This window comes from Neopsephotus bourkii, unplaced genomic scaffold (assembly GCF_033783945.1).
Source record: "Neopsephotus bourkii isolate Nb327-2 ecotype Australia unplaced genomic scaffold, CSIRO-AGI_Nbou_v1 NB_221, whole genome shotgun sequence".
Lineage (NCBI taxonomy): Eukaryota > Metazoa > Chordata > Aves > Psittaciformes > Psittacidae > Neopsephotus > Neopsephotus bourkii.
The window spans coordinates 707-16,391 of NW_026900733.1; the positions used below are offsets into that span (position 1 = coordinate 707).

The 15,685-nt window shown below is 49.3% G+C and overlaps 1 pseudogene; it reads right to left on the minus strand.

The window, feature by feature from the left end:
• Positions 1–362: 362 nt before the first annotated feature.
• On the minus strand, positions 363–15,105 carry LOC133207512 (olfactory receptor 14C36-like; annotated as a pseudogene).
• Positions 15,106–15,685: the final 580 nt, after the last annotated feature.

A 15,685-nucleotide genomic window follows, 5' to 3' on the forward strand; every position in this document is an offset into this window, starting at 1 on the left:
CTACACAAGAGGTTTGTCTCTGGTCACGCGCACCAGACAGCAGTACCAAGCGCATGCATGCACTTGGAGCACAGAACTGCTGCATGAGGTGGCAGATGGAGACAAAGGTCAGCTTGAAGAAACATCAGTAGCGCCAAAAAGAAGCCCCCACATATGCCTTTGCATCTAAATGTAGATGCACTTGCATGTAACTCATTGAGAATACATAATTCATCCGTCATTAGCTATAGCTTGTTTTAATGAGGGGTTTTATAGTATAGTAGTTAGCAAGATTAATCCTGCAGCTACCAAACCATTCCAGTTTGCATGTGAGGTTAGCCTAGAAGTTGTCTCTGCTTCACCAGGACATCAGCCCGCGGACATCAGCTCGTGGAAAAGGCTTTGTGGTGTCCCTGCTCAGAGGGGATCCTCAGCACGGCCCTGAAGATCTGCACACAGGACCCCACAATGAACACAAAACACCCACATGATGAACAGGCACCGACCACAAGAAGCCCAACTTCCCTGAGGTAGGAGTGTGAGCAGGAGAGCTTGGGGATCTGGGGGATTTCACAGAAGAACTGCTCCACAGCATTGCCTTGCTAGAGGGGCAGTGAAAACGTATGGGCTGTGTGCAGCAGGGCAGTGAGAAACCCAGGGCCCCAGGCAGCTGCTGCCATGTGGACACAAGCTCTGCTGCCCGGGAGGGTCCCGTAGTGCAGGGCTTGCAGATGGCCACGTAGTGGTTGTAGGATGTGACAGTGAGGAGAGAAAACTCAGCTAAGATGAAAAAGAGAAAGGAAAAAAAGCTGTGCAGCACAGCCTGTGTAGGAGATGGCCCTGCTGTCCCAGAGGGAATTGGTGATGGATGTGGGGACACTTGTGGAGATGCAGCCCAGGTCCAGCAGGGAGCAGCTGAGGAGGAAGAAGTACGTGGGGGTGTGGAGGTGCTGGTCGCAGGCTGTGCTGGTGATGATGAGGCCGTTCCTAGGAGCACAGGCAGGGAGATGCCCAGGAAGAGCCAGAAGTGCCAGAGCTGCAGCTCCCGCGTGTCTGCGAATGGCAGGAGGAGCTGGGTGATGGAGCTGCCATTGGGCACCTGATGCCTCTGGGCATGGGGCCTGTTCAAACAAGGAAAGGACAGGGAAAAACTATGACAGGTTCCTCTGAGAAAATTCACTGCATTTCTCATAGAAATCCCCCTATCTGAAATGCATTTCCTTTCTCTGGTTTGTGATGGCTGAGTGTGCTGTGAAGAGCAGGACCTCTGCCCATGTGCTGTCATGGAGTCAGCTTTGTTCTGAAGCAGTGCTTTGTCCGGCTCTGATGTTCACAAGGACGTCAGATGAAATCTGACTTGATTGGAAAGTTCAGTACTGGCACTCATGACTCGGGTGAGTCTGGGCTGCAGAAGACAGGCTCAGCATCAATTTGACTGTGTTGTTTACTTACTGGCATAACACTGCTGAGGGTTTTTATTTGGGGTATAAACCACTCTTTTGTTATGACCGAAACCCTGACGAGCACTGAGGCAGGGAGAAGCTCTCAGCTCTTTGCAGCTCGGTGCGGGGCCAGCAGAGCTGCAGTGTCCGTCAGTCCTTCCCCACGTGCCCGTGCTTACGCTTGCGCTGCCCGTAAGCTGCCTTCACACCCAAATCAAGCTCACCCCCCCCCCCCCCCCCCCCGCAAATACGAGTTCCGCGCCGGACGCGGCGATCCCGCAGCGCTGCCGCTCGTGCTCGGGACCGGAGGGGCGAGCGGATGCGGCGCCGCCTCTCCCCTGCCGCGCCCCGCACGATCGCGGTGCGCCCGGCGCTCAACCCTTCGTAGGCGCCCTGGCTCTGGTCAGGGGCTCGCTCGGGGCGGAGCAGCTCCCCCGCTGCGCTCCGCTGAGAACCAGCCCTCGGCACAAGCTGTTGTCGCGCTGCCGGGGGCCGGGCTCCGCTCCTTCCTTCCTCGGCTCGGCGAGAGGGGCGCGCTCCTCCTCCCTCCCTCCCTCCCTGCCGCTCGGAGTGCGGGGCTCGTCTGATTTCCAGGGCCCTGCGGGGCCTCTCGGCTCTTCCGGCACTTACACAGACAGGGTTTTGGGTTCCTGCTCCTTCCTGAAAGTCCCCGCTGGCTCATCCAGAAAGGCCAGGCTCAGAGGGCACGGAGAATTCTGTCTCAAATGCGTGGCAACCGGGCAACTGAGGAGCAATACGGCAGTATCAAAAACAGCCTTGAAGGAGAACAGGAAGTTGGAGCAGGTACTTTGAATGCTGAATGCTTGTTGAACTCTCTGCCTATCAATGATGGCATAAAACTCAGAAGGAATGTTGAAGGCGTAGCCTGTGGGAGCTTGACGTTTCGATTTTACATATCTGATTTGCTATTGTTTGAAATATCTCGTATGCTGGTAGCTTCAAAAATGAACAGATGTTTCTATGATCCTGCAGTTTTAAATAGGTTCTGATTTCTAAGTGAGGAAGATGTAAGGCTGTGTAAGATTCTCAGTTTATACCACCTGTGCTTATGTGAGAAGTGCTCTCAGAAAACAGTTTAAGGATGCACATCTTGAAGAGTGAAAATAATTGAAATAGAGTTTGGTTTCTTTTATCAGTGGAAAAGGCCAAAGAGACACTGGGGGGGTGCGAAGGCATCTTACATGCCTGAAATACCCAAAGGCCATATCCTGGCTGACTGCATTCTAGACAAGCAGCCTTTGGAAAGATTCAGCAAACTAGGCATGCAGTATAGAAATTCTTTTCCAGTAAAGGCAGCTTCTGAAAGCCCTTTTGGACTTCCCCAGGAAAAGAAGGCATCTAAATCAAATCGGGGGTTTACTCGGTTTTTTGTTTGGTTGGTTGGTTGGTTTTTATATTCTTACGCCACTTTATGTATGTACCAATGCGGGCACTTCTAAAGCAAGGTTACCATTCTGTCGACTTCCTGCCCTCTACATATTTTTCCTTCGCTTTGTGCTCAAAGTGTTATAGTGGGAATCTCAAGTGGGAATCTGTAGTGGGAATCTCAAGTAAGACTCGTCTTAATTCTCGCTTACTTAAACATGGATGAGAAAATGCTGTAACTTCTCAGCACTGGTGGAAAGACAAGTGCAAGTTATCTTACATCTGTGTAAACTGAGACTGAACATCTTATAATGCCTAATCTTGTGGCCTCATTGAGTTTGGTTTTGAGCCTTACAGCAAATATTTCAGTATCTGGAAAAAGTAATTTGGCACATGCTAATGAAGGGATTTTCAAACTGTTCACTGCTGTGAAGCAGGTTTTTTTTTCTCTCATGAAGTTTTTGAGGCTTTGATACTTTTTTTCCAGTTAGTGGGGCATGGAGGGCATGGGAAATGAAGTTCATTGAAGCTGATTCAATAAAGAGCTGAAGCAGATATTCATAGAACAGCTTAGATTTAAGAGTCCTGTACTGAGGTTCTTGATCCTAATTATGGATTGAGCTGTTCAGTTCTGTGGAAGGCCACTTAATGTGGTAGTAGTATTAAAGTTGTTATGCTTTGTAGAAACAAAAGGAACAGCTGTTTGATCCATCCGGTCCCTTGTCAGTCACTGGGCTAGAGGCTATGACCTTGTTTCTCCCTCTTAAATCATTTCTCATGCTTCTGTTTCACTGTCTGTAAACTAAATGTGTGTTGTAAGACTGCAGTAGGACTGACTTCAGCTCAGTTGTTAAATCAGTCTTCTATACATTGCTAACTTGGACTGACACACTAACTGTGAGGTTGTTGGCAGGCTAGAATGTGCAGGACTCTTGGTTTCCCCCTGCCTCCCCAGAAAACATAGTGCACTCCTGAAGGTTAGGTAAGTCAGCATATTCTTAGGAGAAACACAGCATCAGTGTTTTCTTCTCAGGTAGCCCACAGCTTCAGAGCTGTCACCAAGGGGCATTAACAAAGCAGGGGTAGTTACAAGTATATGCTGTCCCACTTGTTATAAATGGTTAGCAGATAGGCATTAGATGCAGTCACTCTCAGTTTTGTTCATGACGTGGTTGTAATTGCACTTCATCCCATGTAACCCAAAGTCTTCATTGCTCTAAAAGGCATGCTGTGTATCAGCATCAAGACATACATTATTTCTGTTACTTTTCTGTGACTTTCAGGTGGTATTTACAAATTGTATTAAATTGTCATTACTTCCATTTCTTGAGGAGTTGTCTGGATCCTCAGTATTGAATTTGGCATGCATAGTGCAAGAGCAACTTACTGTTCATGGTTTCATGGTGTTCAGGTATTGACAATTAAAATGTGTGCTTCTGCAAGGACTTTGCATTGCATTTTTTACATGTATTTCTGTTGTGTTTTGGTTTGGGTTTTTTTGTTTTTTTATCTGGGTTGGTTTGGGGTTGGTTTTTTTTAGTATATATATTGCTGTAGCAATTTCTGTGTTCATTTCTTCTATTTGTGGCTGACAGTGTTTTAAAAGACTAGTTAATAGCAATGGTAAAGGATAATAGTAAATCCTATCAGATGTTGCAGACATCATTCCAATTTTACAAAAGCTTTAAATGACCCTAAACTGACAGTGTGTGGCTGTGGCATTCGAGGAAAGGTAACTTTGTAGATTGTAGATTGAAAATCATCTTTTACCTAAAAGTGCCTTTTCCTTTCCTGTCTTTTCCTTTCCTGTAGAAGAACAAAAGTTCTTTTTTCATTAACTGATATCTGAACATCTTTGCCAGTTTCTTAGGGCATCATTTCCTAAGCGCAAACAGGTCTGTGTTTGACTCCCCTGAAGGGAGTAACAGAGTGTAACCATAATACATTCTCCAGTCCCACACTAAAAGCTGTGATGATTCGTGTAACTGTTTCATCAACTATTTTGTATCAGGGAAGTAGTGAATCACAGGGGAGCTTCATCTGTGCTGTTTAAACTGCTTGCTTCAGAGTTGGGTTTGAATGTCTGCCATAAACCCAGGGAAGTTCTTTGTTTTCTCCACATGATCATCAAGCAGCTTCTGTCTTGAAAATAATGGAAGAGGCCCTCAGCCAGAAACTGGCGTTTCAGAAGCCTTTTGTACCAAAGTTGGATACCTGTTTAGCAAATGATTCACATTTCTTTATCCTTTCCAATACATTCATCCAAATCACTGCTGCTGATACTGCTTACCAAATTATATATTAACATTTTCAGGTTGGTAGCTGGAAGAGGATTTTTTTTTATTGACAAATTCTTTCTCAGTGACTGGTTATGCAAATGCCATTTTTTCTGGCAGTCATGAATACTGACTCCCAGTTCGACTTTTGGTGTTGTAACCTTGCACTTTGAGAACTGAATGTGAGGGGATCCCATTCTGCAGTAATATTACAAGTTGAATCTTGGTTGAGTCTAGCTAATCATCATCTGTTCACGTCATCTTCCTCTCAGATAGTGGGGCTGTAGTGCAAAAAGGGAACTAGTGACAGGAAAATCAAGGGTAGAAGAACTATGAGGAAGATGTTAGAAGAACGCTCCCTGAGAGTTGTGAAGTCTTTTATAGGTGTGAAGTGGACTTCCCCTTCAAATATGCTGTGGATCTCAGAGATTCCCCAGTGCTTGGCTTAGGCTCTGAAGCCTAAAAGGAGAGAATGGTCAGAAGGGAGCTGCAACAGAGTGAAGACTCAACGACATTGCTGGGAGAGTGTTCTGGGGCTCTTTGTAGCAAAGCATGTCTGACTTGCCCTGCTGCTGAATTGTAGCTTTTAGTACAGTTACGGCAGAGGTTCTGGACTGTGCGTTAGTTAAAAACAGGCAATCGAATCACAGCAAGTAAATAAGCACAGTGGCTTAATACACAGGTGTAGATGAAATTGCTTGTGTTGCTAAGTGAATTAGAGGGTGGGATTTGTAATGCTAGTTCTAGAGTGAGCACTTCAGTGTGAATTCAATGTGTCGATTTTGTGCATAAGAATAAAGCTACTAGCACACCTTTGGTAAGAGTTTACCAGGTTGCCAGCTGTAGTGGTCACTTCAGACTGGACAGAAATCATAATGGCATCCAATGGAGAAATTTTGAATAGATCACTAATTTGCTATATGTTTGACAACGCCCCACTGTTCAAAGCAAATAACAGAAAAGTAGGAGCTTGTACGGCCTTTCTGGGTGAAAGCATCTGCAAAGTGCCTGGCTTTTCCTCACGCTCCTCTTGTACCAGTACTGAGCTGGGATACGCCAGGATGCATGGTATTTCACATGGAATTTGTAGTGATGACTGTAGTACTAACTTAGCATCTGGATGAAATGAACGTCATTTGCATCTAGATGTTTATTTCTGCGTAGATGAAGGAGGTGCAACCGTGGATCATGATTACACTAGGAAAACAGTGTTCATATCCCTTGGCCATATACTTATCCCATGTTTCTCCAACCTGTGAATTAAACTTGAGACTCCAGCTTATCTGCTCTGCCTGTGGACCTTTGCATTTTATTATCTGTTCTTCTCTGTGTATATGTGTCCCCTTCTGATCGTGAAGATGTTTGCACACCTTATGCTCAGTAATTCTGGGTGTGTAAAACTGCTGGGGCTCAGCTCATGGAAACCATGCTGCTTCTGTGAAATTCACTGAGCGATTTAGAAAATGGATCGTTACACTGTGATGTTGTTTAACTTGCCATTCTGTGTCTGTACCAGGATGTTATGTAACGGGCACTGCTCCTACATCACACATTTTCTTGTGTTTTCTTTATTTTTAATGCATTTTGTGTAATAGCCTAGCGGTTTTTTGCGAGACCAAGAAAAATGTGTCTGTGCTGCTCTTTCACTCCTGCAGGCTTGTCTCACTTCTTTGCTGAATTTCCTATTGGATCAGTGAGTCAGTCTCCTGTTTGGATTTTGTATTTCCACGTTGAAGATAAATGTGTTACGGTACAAAGGGAAGTCACCTCATTAGCATTATGTTTCAGCTCAGAACTTTGCCCCATTAACTGTCAGTTAAAATAGGATATTACGAGGCAGGAGATCTGGACCCTCAGTCCTTCCTTGTTCCAGTATATTTCTATTTATTGCACCTTTTCTTCTTAAATAACTTGTTAGTGTTCCTGGCTATGGCTTTGGCTGGAATCATTTGACGTGTGTCTTTCAGGGAGATGCTGGAAACTTGCAGTGGTTTCATTCTTAATGGTAATCCTCCCTTAACTACTGGGAGTTCTTTTTATCCTAGCCTGTCTCCCAACGTGCCTGGTGTTGAAAATGATATAGACAGATTTATCATTATTGGACATCAGCTGGAATGTTATTTAATGAAACTTGGTAATACTGCGATGCTCTGGTAGGGCTGTGCAGAACTCTGAATCATCCCACTTCCAGGCACTGAAATCTTTCTTTGAAGTTATGATCCTAAGTGGCTGTTGCTACCTGTAACCATGAAATCAGACGGAAATCTTCAGGCAGAAGGTGTTTGGCGAAGGATTTGTTGAAGAAAATCCCAAATCCAATCTGGTTGGTAGTCACGTCAGCCTGAAATTCTTGCCTGTGGCAATGCGAAATGCCAGGGTCAGTGCCAGGTGGGTTTGCCTTTGGATTTTGTGGGAAGTGTGGCCAGTGCAAGAGGTGCTTGAAAGGAATATCTTTGTTTCATTCTTGTATTTTAATTATTTGATGTAGAATTATTTGTCTGTTCCCTTAAGGACAAAATTTGCTCCTGTGTATGTCTCTTGTTAGAATTTGTATGGGGTATGGATATATGTATGATATATGGATATATGTATAGGGTATTTGTATGGGGTATGAGGGAAGGGTATGGGGACCCAGGTAGGGGCTGTCCTCAACCCTTCTGGTCAAGGGAAAGGGTGTGAGAAGGAGCCAACTGACACTGCATGTCCACAATTGGGAGATTATACACACTGCCCCAGTTGGGTGTTTCCTGGCAGTCCTGATGCAGGTGCAAAGGCAGTCCATCAAAAATGGCAGACTCATGATTCTCAGCTCTGGTGGAATCTGGGTTGTAAATCCTGACTGTGAGGGTGCAGGTGTTCTGTGAGCTTCCCACTTGGGCAGGTCGGGGCGCCTGGCCCCAGCTCTCGGTGCGGCCAACACTGAGATGATGGGGAACTGCACGGCCCCACGAGTAAACAGTGGCAGAGCTGGCATGAAGCCCCTTGTGTTTCTAAGGCTATAAAAGCAGGAGCCTCTTGTAGCCGAATTTGAGGCCCCACTTATGGGTGGATGCACTGGGTAGGAGCTTCCCTGAGAGTCCCAGCATCGGCTGCACCGGGGCTTCCCAGCTGAGATGTGTGCCTGGAGGATGATTCGGTGGTGGCTGGTGATGTGTTTCTTCTTAATCCCTGTTCTCTCTATGCAGGATTGATTGGATGCATTGCAAGTTGTCCTCTGTACTTTACTTACACATTCATACGCAGAACCATTTTGGTTTATTGTACTTATTTACTATACAGAGATATCTACCCAGTTGTTTTAGTGTGCTTGTTTCATCCACTGTGCATGTTATCCAGCTAGCGTGTGATCGTTTTGTCGAGTACCCTGCCTGTCAGCAAACACTTGTGTACCCAGCAACCTGCCTGCCTCTCTTGCAGTGACCAGCCACAGGACAGCAGGCCTGCTCCCCTGCCTTGGCCCAAAGCTGATCAGAGGGAGGCCAAGGAACACATCTTTGCCTCTCCAGTAGCTCAGTGTTAATTAATCTCAGCTATAAATATCATGCAGGCATGGGCTTAACTTTATTGAAGTTTGCACATAGACCTGCAACAAAATAAAGGGATTGAAATTGAGTGAAGATTCCATCAAGTGACAACAAAACATAAAAGGAAGCAGTGTGAGGAGGGGCACCTGTAGCAAAGATGGATTTATTGTTAAAGTGAAAATCGGATGTTATGGGCCAGAGGTGCCCAATGGCAGCTTCTCACAGCGGCAGCTAAATGACAGATGACACAAAAGGCTGTGAGCAGCTGTAACCTATTAGGAGCAAGTGGAAGTGAAGCCAGAGTTAGTGTATGTAAGGAATGGAAGGAGAGCAGAGACAACTCCTAATTCAAGGGTGTTGCCAAAGGTTAATGTTGCTAAATCAGGCCGTGGCTGATGGCAAAGGCCTTGGAAGCAGTCCTAGCTCAACTAGAGGAGTTCACCATCTGCTTGCTCACATGCACAGCGTGTTTGGGTCACTTCTAATGCTGTCTCTTGTAAAGCCAGCTTGTTTCAGATGTCAAAGGGAGAAATAGCAAAAATGTATGAGGACTTGAAAGGTGAAAAGTGGAAGGGAAGTCAAATTATCTACCTGTGAAAAGGACGGAAAGGTAAATATTAAGGTAACAAAAGATGCAAGAGATCTGAGGTTGATCCGCTGGAGGGAAGGAATGCCATCCAGAGGGACCTTGACATGCTTGTGAGGTGGGCTGATGCCAACCTCATGAAGTTTAACCATGCCAAGTGCAAGGTCCTACACCTGGATTGGAGCAATCTGAGGCACAGCTACAGGCTGGGCAGAGAAGAGATTCAGAGCAGCCCTGTAGTGACAGGACAAGGGGTAACGGGTTAAAACTTAAACAGGGGAAGTTTAGATTGGATATAAGGAGGAAATTCTTTCCTGTTAGGGTGCTGAGGCACTGGAATGGGTTGCCCAGGGAGGCTGTGAATGCTCCATCCCTCGCAGTGTTCAAGGCCAGGTTGGACGAGGCTTTGGGTGATATGGTTTAGTGTGAGGTGTCCCTGTCCATGGCAGGGGGCTGGAACTTGACGATCTTAAGGTCCTTTCCAACCCTAACTATTCTATGATTCTGTGATTCTGATGGGAACGAGAAGCTTTCAGCTCTGTGCCCTCTGCCTCCCAAAGGAAGGACTCCAGGCAGCTGGATGGCTGTGATGGATCCAGCGCCAGAGCTGTCTGCCTGTTCAAGGCCAGGCTGGATGGGGCCTGGAGCAACGTGCCCTAGTGGAAAGTGTCCCTGCCCGTGGCAGGGGGGTTGGAACTGGATGAGCTGTAAGATCCCATCAACCCAAACCAGCCTGTAGTTCTACGAAGCACATTAATGGCAGGCCCCCAGTGCCCCATCCAGCTTCTCTCCCTGCTCTGGCTCCCAAGGAGCTCAGGGCTGAGGTCTCTGCCTCGTGTCTGGGGCCACACTTGCTGCTTGAGTCACACCTTTGGTTCCTCTGCTGGGACATTGGTGTGGGTTTGGGGAGGGCATCTTGCAGGGATAAAGGTGTTTTGTCAAAGAAGAGCTGCCGCAGGAGCACAGGGAGCCTGTGGGTGCTCCTCAGCTTTGCCCAATGTCTGGTGCTCACTGTACTCAATGGGACGTGGAGAATGAAGTGAAACCCGGTTTGATGTGCCCCGTCCATTGTGTTTACCATGCTGGGGCAGCAGCTCCGCCCCTGTGCTGGATGCTGTCCCCCTCCTGGCTCGCGTGGGGTCGGAGCCATCTGCACCAATGAGTCAGCAGGACCCACTTAACACTTCTCCAGCAGGATCTCCTCCTCCTGACAGAATGGGCAGCTCCTGGCAAGCTCAGTGTCTTACAATCTCAGCTCATTAAAGGGAAGCATCCTGAGCTCTTTATCGATGTTTTATGCGGCCTGGCTCTATTTCAGAGAAACAACTCACACTGCAGTCAATGACTACACCTCCGCGGAGCTGCAGGCTGAGTGAGGAGCTCGGGATCTGGCTCAGGGCTGGGCTCAGCTCCCATTGCTGAAAGGCTGCAGGGCTGCAAACTGGTGTTCTACACCAAAGCAGCCTAGAGACACCCCGGGGCTGGGATCCCCTTTCCAGGCAAGGTTCAAAAGGAAAACACAAGGAAGGGGTGGCTTTTTTTTCCTCCATGCTTGCTTATCCCTCTTTGCTGGGCAAAGGAATTGCCTGGCACAGAAGGGAAAGGATGTTTTCTTTCCCCTAGTGCTACTGCCTGTTCAGCTGGAACCCACTGGGGAGGATGTATCTGGCCTCCTCTCTACCTGGGATGTGCTGGGATTCACACATCCCTCTACCTTGGGAGAATCACATTCTTTATAAGCTCGCCAGTGCTTGCTGTTGCTTCTAAAAAGCTGGTGGCACTGTCTGGCTTCAAGTGGCTTTTACATAATACAGACTGTCAGGCCAGATGAGAGCATCATGGTCCCCTCTGGCCCTTAAATCTGTGAATCTAAAAATTAGAGGGTACCAGCACCTCATTGCTTCTGGCTGATTGAATCCGGGGAACCACATGTTCTCTTTATTCTCTCCTTTTCTCTCTCCCCTCCCTGCATCATCTTTAACTGAAGGTGAATTCTCCTTCCCCTAGTGTCTAGGGCTGGCAAATAACATCGGAAGGAGCAGACATCTCCAGCCTCGCGCTGGGATATTCTCCTCCCCATTCGCAGTGGTTCACTGGTGGGATCAGGGGTGCTCGGGCTTGGAGCTGGCTGGAAAACAGGGCTGAGCTCTCCTGGTTGCTGTTCAAAAAGCAGCGGAAGTTCTCCAGGCTCCAGAGTGAGCTCTTGGGGTTTGTGAATGTGTGTGTGTATCTAGAGAAACACATGCTGAGGAGGGGAAGGAAGGTGGTGACTCCCCAGATGGCTTCTGCAGTGTTGGGGATGTGCAGGAGGAGAGGAAGGAGCAGGGCAGGGAGGAAGCGGTGGGGATTGCCAGGGATGGGGGTTCCCCAAGCCAGAGATCTGCAACAGGCAGATGGGAGATGTGCAACAGGAGCTGGGAACACAAGGATGCTCTGCCCTCCCAGTGCCTGTATCTCAGTGCTGTCAGCAGCCCCAGGCAGATGTGCTGACAGCTCCTAAAGTAAGGGCAGAGAGTGGGACTCCTGGGAGCTGCTATGGATGGGATGCCCGGGGTGCCTGGGGGGTTAAGAAGTGCTGGATTCACACTGGGAGGAGAAGTGGAACCGGTTCAAAAGGCCAGTCCAGAGGAGCTGGCTCAGGTCGAGGTGTCTGGGAAGGGGCAGAGGGCAGCTTCTGTAGGAGAAGCTTCCTGGCAGAGGCGAGCAGCTCCAGAGAGGATGCTTCACCCCATAGCATGTGGACATCGCAGAGCCCAGGAGCCTCCTTGCTGTATGGCCAGAAGCACCAGAACAGAGGAACAACCCATTCCCTCCCCAGTGAACAGGAAAACTGCCAGTGCAACCAGGAAACAGTGGCAGTGGAGAGCAGCAGCAGATTCTGCTTTGAAAGGTAGAAGCACTGCAACAGGTTGCCCAGAGAAGTGGTAAAGGCTCTGTCCCTTCCTGTGAAAGAGACCAGGGATTGAAGGGACCTTAAAGCTTCTCCTGTTGCTACCCTCTGCCATGGGCAGGGATACCTTCCTCTAGAGCAGCTTGCTCCAAGCCCCTGTGTCCAACCTGGCCTTGAGCACTGCCAGGGATGGGGCAGCCACAGCTTCTCTGGGCACCCTCACAGGGAAGAGCTTCTGCCTAAGAGCTCAGCTCAGTCTCCCTCCAAAGCCTTTCTGTGCGCATTCAGCTGAGATAACACCCGAGGTCCCTACAGAAACACCAGCTTTAACGGAACAAATATTCTGCAGATGTTCACCTTCTCACAGTTAGACTCCACCTGAGCTCTGTGGCTTCAGGAGAAGTCGAGGTGGGCCCCGTGTTACTTAGCAACTTTCAGAGAAGAGAGAGAGAGAAAGGGGGGTGTTGGGGAGGCAGAGAAATTGAGGCATCACCAGTCTGCCAACGGGGGTGTTTGGTGTGGAGAGAGTGCCCCAGGATGTTGCCTTCGTTGGCGTGGCGACCTGGTTCAGGAACGGCACAGCGACCAACCCCAGGCCGCTCGGGCCATCAGCTCACGGACACCAATGTGGTGGATGGCAAATGGCGTTTATTGGCGAGTAACACGGTGTTATATAGCCTGGGTTTACAACGTCACGTCCGTCTGCTTACGACCTAGGCTAGGCCCTATTGGCTTCTCGGAGGGGGGTCTTATCTTTCCGTACAGCGCCACATCTTCCGATTGCCAGACCCTAACTACCTACATTTCCCCCCCCTCCCTATGTTTAATTAAATAGGCTAATATAAAAAGTAAAAAAGTAGAAAAGTAGAAAAGAGTACACATATACATATAAAATGTTACAGTAGAAGGCACTTCAGGTTAGTGGTTAGTGGCTTTGGGTAAGTGGTTAGTGAGGGGTAGTTAAGGGGACGGGTTGTAAGTTGGGGCAAGTTGGGATAAGTGTAATACTGAGTAGATACGTTCTTAAAGTAGTTGGTGGCTTTCTACAAACATGATGTTAACCTGTTCTAGCCGGCTGTTCACAAATGACACAAGGCGATTCAATATACAGGGTCCAAAGAGTAATACCAGCACGATCATTCTACTTGCCCTATAGTAACAAACCCCAAAATCAAAATCAGACAAAGGCATCGTAGCCCCCTCCCTTGGGGGCTATTTCGCTGTTGCTGGGGTCCGCTGGTGTGGAGCTCCTGGGTATAGATGCAATGGTGACTTGTCGTCCTCTCTTGTCACCGGGGCGTACGAGTTACGAGGGCGTTCGATGATCTCAATCCTGTGAACAGAAACTCACAATTTTCATTTGTTTTATTATGGAGGTCTAGTTTAATGGATTTAAGTGGGCAACACCTAACTCTGCCATTTTTTCTAACAGCGGCATACCCTCGCCCTGTAAGGGCTAGCCTCTATCGTTGTTCCCATCCCCATCTCCATTCCCGTTTTATATCGAACGGGAGCATATCGTCTCTTCCGAAAACACCATCTATGATGGTGGAGACCATGGCAGAATTAAGCCCTTTATCTGCAATTGCCTTAACAATTGCTTGTACATCCTTAGGGTTTATTGGCGAATGACTCTCTGTCCCCTGTCTGCTCACCCCTGGACCGGGAACGCCAGTTTGACTGATGGGGGCCCAGTCGGCAAACGCAATCTTTATTTCCTTCCAGTCCATGAGAGGGACTTCTTCCCCTCGCCGTTCCTCTTTAGTCCAGATGGGAATGCTTTGGCTCTTGACTTTGTTTACCTCCGTTTCCTCCTCCTCTGAGTTTGAATCGGTTGCGAGCCACCCGCCCCAGGCAGTGCCTGACTCAGTCGGAAGCCGACTGACCGACTGACCGGTTACTTCAGGTTTCCCGCGCCTTTTCGCTGGGCTCCGGCCCCGCCCGCTTTTCTTGTGGGCGGGCCGTTCCCTGCCTCTGGGCTCTCCCCGCCCTCCTGGTTCGCCCCGCCCTCTGATTGGCTTTCCTCCCCTTGCTCGCGCGCCCCTCCCCCTTTCGGTTCTCCTTCTCATTCTCACGCGCTCTTGTCAGTTCTAGCACTTCCCCCCTGTTCCCGCCGGGGACATCTTCGCCCCGCCCTCCTTCTCTCCGCTCGGCGCCATTTTGGGGCGCACAGGGCGGGGGGCTGACCCCAGTTGCCTCGGACTCCTTCTCCGCGGCGCCCCTGGGCTCCTCGACCAGCCCACCCCAAAAGGATTTTGCTCGTTCTGTCCCTCCGTAGGCGGGTCGGGATTCAGGGACTGAGGAGGCGTGTCGCCTTTCTGCGCATCTTTAGGCTCAGTAGCGTCTGGGGGTGCAGAGTTTGTGTAGCTGCCCCGACTCCCAATTTCGGGGTAGCCCACAAACAGTTCTTTGCTGCCTTCCAGGTCTCCTGCTCTTGCATGGCCTTGCACAGGGCCTGTACGACTTTCCCCCACGACTTAAGGTATTTCCCACAACCCGAGGACATCGTCTCCTCTGGGCTAACACTTCAGTGCATTTATCCCACACCTCAGGGTGGAGAATATCCACTGGCTGGTCAATGACCCCAGTTTGTAAAAGCCTCGCAACTGTGAGAGTAAAATCTTTGGGCTTACAATCAATACCCCACTGCTTATGTAATTGAGATACGACCTTCACAAGGGCTTCCATCCACCTTGTTCGCTTGGGAGCGTCCTCCCCGCCGGGCTGGTCCAGCCGCTCCGGCTGCCGTTCACCTGTCCCAGACGATTCCCGGGTTTCGGCACCACTTGTTGCCTTCGTTGGCGTGGCGACCTGGTTCAGGAACGCCACAGCGACCAACCCCAGGCCGCTCGGGCCATCAGCTCACGGACACCAATGTGGTGGATGGCAAATGGCGTTTATTGGCGAGTAACACGGTGTTATATAGCCTGGGTTTACAACGTCACGTCCGTCTGCTTACGACCTAGGCTAGGCCCTATTGGCTACTCGGAGGGGGGTCTTATCTTTCCGTACAGCGCGACATCTTCCGATTGCCAGACCCTAACTACCTACACCAGGGGCTCACACGTGTCCCTGTTCATTGGCCCCGGTTCCTGGACTCCTGGAAGCTTCTCTAGCCCAGTTGCAGGAGTGCCTGACACAGCAGTCAGTCAAGAGAAGCTGCTCCAGGCCCCTGCCCATGACTTCCCTTTCTGACCTTTGGGACCTGCTGTTGATGCATTCTGTCTGTGCCTTCACAGCCACAGGCCCCGAATGGGGAAATAACTGGGCACATGAGGTCAAGGAGGGAAGCGAAGGCCATGCACGAGCTCATGCTACACTGCAGCTTCCCAGACACAGTCTTCAGAGCTGGTTTCCAGCAAGATCAAGTTGTTCGCCGCTTGATTCAGTTGCACTGTGGAGCTTCATGTGCCAGCTGCACACAGTGTGGCCAGGAGTACAAGGTGGTTTCCCAACCCCAAACACAAACCAAGAACCGTGTGCACATTCCTGCACAAGTACATCTGCAGCCTCAGGGTCACCTCCCTGTCCTGCTGCAGCAGTCGCAGGGACCCAAGGCCATGGCTCGGGGCAGCTGCAAGAGCTCCTGCGCTGGGTTGGTC